The sequence below is a fragment of the Rhinolophus ferrumequinum genome, chromosome X (genome assembly GCF_004115265.2).
Source record: "Rhinolophus ferrumequinum isolate MPI-CBG mRhiFer1 chromosome X, mRhiFer1_v1.p, whole genome shotgun sequence".
NCBI lineage: Eukaryota > Metazoa > Chordata > Mammalia > Chiroptera > Rhinolophidae > Rhinolophus > Rhinolophus ferrumequinum.
In genome coordinates this window covers 19,974,390-19,982,665 of record NC_046284.1, presented here as the reverse complement: position 1 = coordinate 19,982,665, position 8,276 = coordinate 19,974,390, and the positions used below count along the sequence as shown (strand labels likewise).

The 8,276-nt window shown below is 40.1% G+C and overlaps 1 non-coding gene across 1 annotated transcript; it reads right to left on the bottom strand.

Annotated features, from left to right (window-relative positions):
• Positions 1-1,726: 1,726 nt before the first annotated feature.
• Positions 1,727-1,800, bottom strand: TRNAI-AAU (transfer RNA isoleucine (anticodon AAU)). The gene has a single exon. It is a non-coding gene; the product is annotated as a tRNA-Ile (tRNA).
• Positions 1,801-8,276: the final 6,476 nt, after the last annotated feature.

The following is an 8,276-nucleotide window of genomic DNA, read 5'->3' as shown; positions in this document are numbered from 1 at the left end:
TAGTGGATTAGGGATCACTCTAATGACCTCATTTTAATTTAACTAATTACATCTGCAAAGACCCTGTCTCCAAATAAGATCACATTCTGAGGTACTGGGGGTTAGAACTTCAACATATGAATTTTGGGGGTACATAATTCAACACATAACAGGTCCTAACTGTGGCAAAAATAAAATCTTGATTTTTTTTTTTTACCCTCTTTCTTGGGAATTCTAACTTATATCTCTACTGACAGGGTAACTCATTTTACCAGCACTGTTATGAACAAGCTCTGGAAGCTTCTCTCTTTTACCCAGAAACCCCACTGTCCTTATCCAGAAGTTTCATAAAAAGTAGAGAGAATTAATGGAATTCTGAAAGTAAAACTAGCAATGCTCCTAGAAACCCTAAAATTTTTATGGCCCAAAGGATTGCCATTAGTTTTAATGTCTGTAAAATCAATCCCCTCTGGGACACACAAGTTATGTATTAATAAGGGTTGACGAAATAAACTTATGTGTTCCTTTGTGGTTGGGAATTTCACCCTCAGCCTTAGATTCTACCCTATCACAAGCAGATATGATTAGTTAATACAAGAGACTCATAATATCTCCGGGTTTATCATCAACAGGTACAAGCCACATTTCTAAAATATCTACTTAAATAGCCTGTGCATGTTGCACTCTTGAGATTTTATCTTCTGGAAAAGACACTAGAGAACTGCTCTTGAGCCCCAACGGAAAGGACCATATCAGGTACTGTTAACTGTCACAGCAGTACAGCGCCAAGGTACATATCCGTGGATTCATAGTTCCCAACTCAAAAGATATATGCCACTTCACTTGATTACTGACATCTTTGGGGACTTTAAACTTTGGATTGTTAGGAATCCTCCAGAGGCTGCTGATGTCAGAGGTGAACAGCTTCTGCTCGAGGTGACAGAAAAAGCCACTGACCTCAAAAGTGAATGACTTCTGCCCAACATGACAGAACAAGATTAATTTTCTGATTGTTCAACACTTTTCTGTTCCTTTACTCTTCCACTAATCTTGCCTATTTTTCTACTTTGAAGCCCTCTAGAATACTAATGTGACATCCCATATCTCCTTCCAATTATTTTTGTCTCCCTGTGTTTCCTTCTACCACTTAAGAAGAAGCAAAAGTCTCTTATGTGTTTTTCGTGTAACCACTGCTTTGAATTTAACTGACTGCCACAGCTGTTACCCCTTACCTAATCTTGGTGACAAAAATTTAATAGCTGTTCGTTTAAACACTTCAGGAGGCAGCTTCCCTTTTACAGGTCCCTTCTGGTACTTGTTTCCCTCACAGAGTTAACCCCCACCTTTAGTCTTGTAAAAATTGGACCTTGACCTCACATCAACAAAATGCTCCTGCTGAAGTCATTATAATACTATCAGCAAGACCTAGTCAATCAGGAGTAGACACTAGTATTGGGGATATCCTGGTTGCAGTGGTCTGTTTGTTCTCTTCAACCTGCTTCACAGGAACTGTTTAACTCCACTAATGGGATTTGTCCATCATGAGAGACACAAATTAGCTCGCTGCTATTGTAGTAAATAATAGTTATATTTCTAACATAATCTGTACTCTAAGGGTACTATTTCTTATGTGGACATCAGCCTTATACCTTGAGAAGCCTCCAAGATGAGGTAAACACAGGTTATTCAAGAGAACTTCCAAAAGGGATAACTGATTCCTTCTTTTTTAGGAGGGCGCAGCTCACAGTGGCCCATGCGGGGATCGAACCGGCAACCTTGGTGTTATTAGCACCACGCTCTAACCAACTGAGCTAACTAGCCTGATTCCTCCTTTATGCCTGTACTATGAGCTGCAGTTCCCATGATGGAGATAATGCAACTAGAAAAGTGGTCTGAAATTTGTCTCTGCCACTAATAGGAGTCATGAGTGACAGACTTGTGCTCTGGAAGCCCAACAAACTAGTCTAAATTCATTAACTAGAGTTGTCATGGACAATAACATAGCCCTTGATTTCCTCTTAGCCAGCTGAGGGGGAGCTTGTGCTAAAGCAAATATTACTTGTTACACTTATGTAAGTACTGACTACAGGGAAAGCAGAAGAGTTTGTGACTAGGATATAACAAAAAGCCACCTCTTGTCTAAAACAGACCTGTTTGGATACTGACATGTTTTCGTTACCTGGGTTTCATAATCTAGGCCTCTGACTTTAAGACCTGTTACTAATGTATGTTTATGATAATTGCTTCTGTTACAATTGGTTGATGCAAACTGCCCAGAGTCTTTTTTTATTGACTTCTTACTGTGCAGCCATTTTCTTATTAGAGAATGCAACAACTCATCCTGCAGCAATCAGGAAAGACTACCCTTAGTCCAAGCACAGACTAAGTTTTCTAACTTTTACTTATTTTAAGTGTGTTTTCCCAGGACCCATCAGCTCCAAGGCAAGTAGTTGTTTCAATCTAGTTGTGGAGGGCGCAGCTCACAGTGGCCCATGTGGGGATCCAACCGGCAATCCTGGTGTTCCGAGCATCGTGCTCTAACCAAGTGAGCTAACTGGTCACTCCCGGACTACGTTTTCTAAACAACCTCCTGATCAGCAATGGGGAAATTTGAATATCATGGAGTAATGTCTTGCAGTCTGACTTCATCTGTCCCTGGCCAAAAGAGACTGAAAAGAAGCAGCCCTGACATCCAGGAAGTGGTCTGATGCTCACAGACAGGTCTCAGTGTTGGTAAAAGCTGGCTTGGTACTCACAGCTAGATCATGTTATATCTGTGTTAGACATAAACAGTGATACAGAACACCAGTGTCAGACAAGATTACTCCAAGACCATGATAAAGTAAGACAAAGCAAGGTCACTTCATAATTTTGTTAAGTTCAGACAAATACAAGGTCATCGTGCAGCCCACAGAATGCCAAACATCTCCCTCTCCTGGTTAATATGAGTGACTGCTGCTTTTCTACCAGTTATAGCTTTATCCTCCTTCTAGTCTGTTCTCCCTATAGATAAGATTTACTGAGATGCCCAATGATAAAATTGCCCTGCTTTCTGCCAGCACCTAATCTAAAGCAAACCCTTGCTTCCTTAAACCCTCTCCAAATTACCCAGTCAAAGCCCAAATCCAGTCATAAGTAATAATTTCCTCTTTCTGAGATACCTCATGGTTTCCCATGGTGTGTGTTCTCTTTTGTTGTAGCAAGTAATAAACTCAACTTGTTCAACTATAAATGTATTCCTGGTGCTCTTTGACTGGAGGGTGTTGACACTAGAGAACTTTGATGGGACCCAAGAGTTGCTCATGAGACTCATCTCCAAGACCCTGAAGGAAATGTTTCAGAAAGCTAGACCTTTGCAGGAGGACTAAGTTAAGGTATCTTATACAGTGTTCCAGCTTAAAGGGTATGACCTACTTGGACTACCTTAGCTCACTGTCAGACAAGAAAAAAGAGATTATTGTCGGGCTCCAATAAGATTTGGAGGGCACTAAGGGAAGGGGCACATTCTTATAGAAGCCTCAAAATTCAACTTAGTTGTGTCTTCTAGTTAGTAAAGCCTACCTCCCTCTTCCCTTGCCCCAGGTTCTTTGAATTCTGGCCTACACATATCCCCAGGGTTGTCTGGGGGCTTCTGCTCTCCCGGAAGTTCTACCACCCCTGTTTAGTCTTAAGGACTCCAGTACTTCAACCTGGGGGCTTCCTTGTGTGATGGGGACAGGCCTTAGGGAACCTGAGCTTCCTAGGGCCTCATACCAACAAGGCCAATCATTATCCTTGACACATTAGGACAAAAGGAAACTGAAAGGTGATTTTATCTCTCTTAGGAATCCAGAAAGGTGACTGAAGGAGAGGTACTATGTTCCCATGATGAAGGAGAGGTGATATCTTCCCACAATGGCCTGAATGATGACTTATACTTGGGATGGGATGTAAGTGTAAGGAATTGCTCAGGGAAGTCTTCACAGAGGAAACAAAGTAGCTGTGTTGAGTCTTGAACGATGATTAGAAAATTGTGAGATAGTCAAGGGATGAGGGGCAGTCTGTGGAAAGAATATTTTAGGGAAAAGGAAGAACATTTGCAAAAGCACTGAAGGATGAAACAGAATGGTGCATTTTGGGAACTTGAAACGGTTCACTATGGGCAAAATATAGAGGTTTTTTTTTCTAGGTTGAGTTCGCGAACTTTTTTTTTTTTTAATTAGTTATTGGGGTGACAACTGTTAGTAAAGTTACATAGATTTCAGGTGTACAATTCTGTATTACATCATCTATAAATCACATTGTGTGTTCACCACCCAGAATCAGTTCTCCTTCCATCACCATGTATTTGGTCCCCTTTACCCTCATCTCCCTCCCCCTTCTCCCTCCTGATAACCACTAAACTATTGTCTGTGTCTATCAGTTTTTGTTTCTTATTTGTTTGTCTTGTTTTTTTTTGTTGGTTTTGGTTTATATACCACATATCAGTGAAATCATATGGTTCTCTGCTTTTTCAGTCTGACTTATTTCGCTTAGCATTATACTCTCAAGATCCATCCATGTTGTCACAAATGTTCCTATATCATCTTTTCTTACTGCCGAATAGTATTCCATTGTGTATATATACCACAACTTCTTTATCCATTCATCTACCGAAGGACATTTTGATCAGTAGGGTATGTAAAAGAAGTCTGCAGGGACCAGGCCATGGAAGAGCTTTCTTTGCAAGGCAACAGGGTTTTAACTTTATAAATGATACTATCTGTTTAAAAGTTTTGGCAGAAGAGCCACATGATTAGATTTGCAGAGAAAGAACTCAACTCTGTCAACACTGATGCATCTTCCTACTTTCTCCTCAGTCCTTTTAGAGTCGATTTTTAGCACGGCAGCCTGAGTGAGCCTTTTAAAACATGTCAGATCACATTATTCTTATGCTCAAAACTCTATCATGATCCAGATCTTGGTTTCCAGATGCTATTATCCACTGAATAGAACCAGGGATCCTAGGAGAAAAAGTGGATTCTAGGTATGAGGAATGGAAAATTCAAGATAAACCTGGGCTATCTTGTGCAAGAAAGTAAGGAAGTACTCAAAGAATCATGGGGATGTGACAAAAGGACATGGAAGCCAGCTTGAAAGGACTCTTGTTGGACAGTTTGTTACATCTAAGACAGTTTGAGCATAAAAATAATAATAATAGATTGTAACCCACTGAATAAAATAAGAATCCCTGTGTCCATACTGACAAAAATGCATGAACTAACAAATGTGGGAGAAGGGAAAACTCTTTTTTGTAGAAAGCTGACTAATAAATGTAGGAAAACTGATAGAAACAGATAATTGCCATTTGGCAACCATCAGGCAAAGGTTGGCAGTGACTACTAAAACTATTATTAGTTCAAGGTTTGAGGAGTGCTATACACTGAATATTTGTGTACACCCAAAATTCATATGTTGAAACCTAGTCTCCAATGTGATGGTATTTGGAGGTGAGGTTTTTGGGAGGTGCTTGTGTCATGGGAATGGAGCCCTCATCAGTGGAGTAGTGCCCTTGGAGAGCTTTCTCACCACTGCTGTCATGTGAGGACACGGAGAGAAGACAGCCATGAATCAGGAAGCTGGTCCTCACCAGACACCGAATTGCCCGGTACCTTGATCTTAGACTTTCCAGCCTCCAGAACTGTGAGAAATAAATGTTTGTTGTTTAAGCCACCCAGTCTATGGTAATTTGTTATAGCAGCTCAAATGAACTAAAACAAGGAGGAAGAGGATATTTACACAGACTTTAATTATTTTCCCACAGATCACTTATGAATTACAAATGGAAAAATTGTATCTTTACAGTGAAAAAATCTGGTGGACATCACCTTAACCAAGTGATCAAAGTTAACATTTGCAATAATGGGACAAACTGACATCATGTGTATCCCGATGTGGTGAGAGTTCTTTGGACTTTTCTTACAACTCTTCTGTAAGGTTGATGATATTTCAAAATTAAAAGAGTTTTTTAAAACCCTGCAATGGCTCCCCATTTCTCCAGAGTATGGCCAAATTTCTTAAAATGGTCCACCAGACCCCGTGTGATTCAGCCCTTCATGAAGTCTCATACCTCTTCTCTCACTGCCTTCCCCTTAGCTCTGTCTGCTCCTGGCACATTGACGTCAGTACTGTTTCCAGAAAGGTTTCACGTGCTCTGTCTGTAGTACTCTGGGTATTTCTCCCTGTCTGGAATGTTCTTTCCTCAGGTGTTCCCCTGGCTCACTCCCTCGTTTCCTTCAGGTCTCTGTTTAAATGTTATTTTGTCTAGGAGAATAATGAAACACTAATTACTGAACATAAATTTATCAACTTTTTGCTATTGTAGAGGAACTAAATATATTTGGGTGTATTAGTAAACATGTCTTCTGCCACATTTCAATTTTTTGTGTGCTATGGGGAAACATATTTCTAGAAATTATTAGATATGTTTATAATTATATCAATGTAAAGAATCCTGGTGTCACTGCACAATTGCTTGCTTAGTTTTCACTACAGATTAAGATGGACATTTGGGTTGTTTATGTGTCTTTGCTGTTGTGGACAGCATTGCTGCAGATTCAGGTATTAGCTTTTCACCCCTGTTTTCAATCTGTGTCTGGGGGGTATATTCCTAGAAGTGGATTTATTGAACCACATTGTTTTTGGTTTTTTTTGGCGCGGTGGACATTTCAAAGTATTGTACGCAGAAGCCACACCATTTTAATTTTTTTCAAGCAATGTTTTAGGGTTCTAATTTCTCTACATTGTTGCTGTGCCTTGTTAGTTTTAGTTTTCTGGATTTATAGCGACAGTAGTGTGTGTGAGGGTGTATCACACTGTGGTTTTAATTTGCATTTCCATCATGACTAAGGATGTTTAACATCTTACTGTGCTTGTTGACCACTTGTATGTCTCATCTGGAGAAGGTTCTCTTATTCAAGTCTATTTTAAAATTTTTAAAAAAAGAATGTTATTTTATCAGTGAGGACATCCCTGATCACCTTATTTGCAGTTGCCTTCTCCACCCTCCTTCTAGAAACCCTTTCCAACTCCATTTTTCTCTATGGCATTTATCACCTTCTAATATATGTTTTATTTTTCTTGCTTACTGTTTGTCTTCTTCCATCAGAACATGAATTTTATGAGGAGAGAGAGTTATCTGTTTTGTTCACTGCTGAATCCCCAACATCTTAGAATTATCAAATATTTCTGACGAAATAAGTTGCAAAAGAACACCTATTAATAGCTAATACTTATACATTTATTATGTACTATGCAGTGTTCTAAGTGCTTTACATATATTATCTTATTTGTACCATAAAATCACTATGGGTGGATACCTTTATCATCATCATCATCATCATCATCATCATCATCATCATCATGCCCATTTTCCAGATGAAGAAGCTGAGACATTGAGCCATGAGGGAACACAAACCATCTGGCTTCAGAGTCTATCTTATTAGCTACTATGCCGTGCTGCCTCTCTTGTAGTATGATATCTTTTATATCACATTTAAAAGCATGCACACTTATGTGATATTTAAGAACATGTAGTATTATTATACAAAATATTGTTAAGGGATGCCCACATATGCAGCAAAGGTATGAAATTATGCATGGTAATGACAACCAGCAAGAAATTGGATGGTTGGGGGTCAGCCCGGTGGCTCAGGCGGTTAGAGCTCCATGCTCCTAATTCTGAAGGCTGCCGGTTCGATTCCCACATGGGCCAGCGGGCTCTCAACTACAAGGTTGCCAGTTTGACTCCCGCAAGGGATGGTGGGCTGCACCCCCTGCAACTAGAAACGGCAACTGGACCTGGAGCTGAGCTGCACCCTCCACAACTAAGACTGAAAGGACAACAACTTGACTTGGAAAAAAGGCCTGGAAGTACACACTGTTCCCCAATAAAGTCCTGTTCCCCTTCCCCAATAAAACTTTAAAAAAAAAAAGAAAGAAATTGGATGGTTGGTAGAGTTTAAGCTGGCAATCAAATATAATCAAAATTGTCCTTAAAGATCTCTTAGGAAGTCACCAACACAGATGAATTTCCCTCTAGCATCAGATCCTTTCACTGAATTCACATTGATCTCTGCATTCAATAGTGGGCTTGCAGTTGGAGGCCATGTTGCGTGGAAGTCATCAGACTCCCAGTTGGCCTGGTGGGATGCTCACACCAGGAAAGAGAAGAGGGAATGGTGATAGCCTGGACTGTCACCAGGTTAAGGGTTTCTTCTAGTGTCAGAAAGCAGGACATAATCTCGACAAGCTCAGCCCCCTCTCTCTCTGTGGGAGAA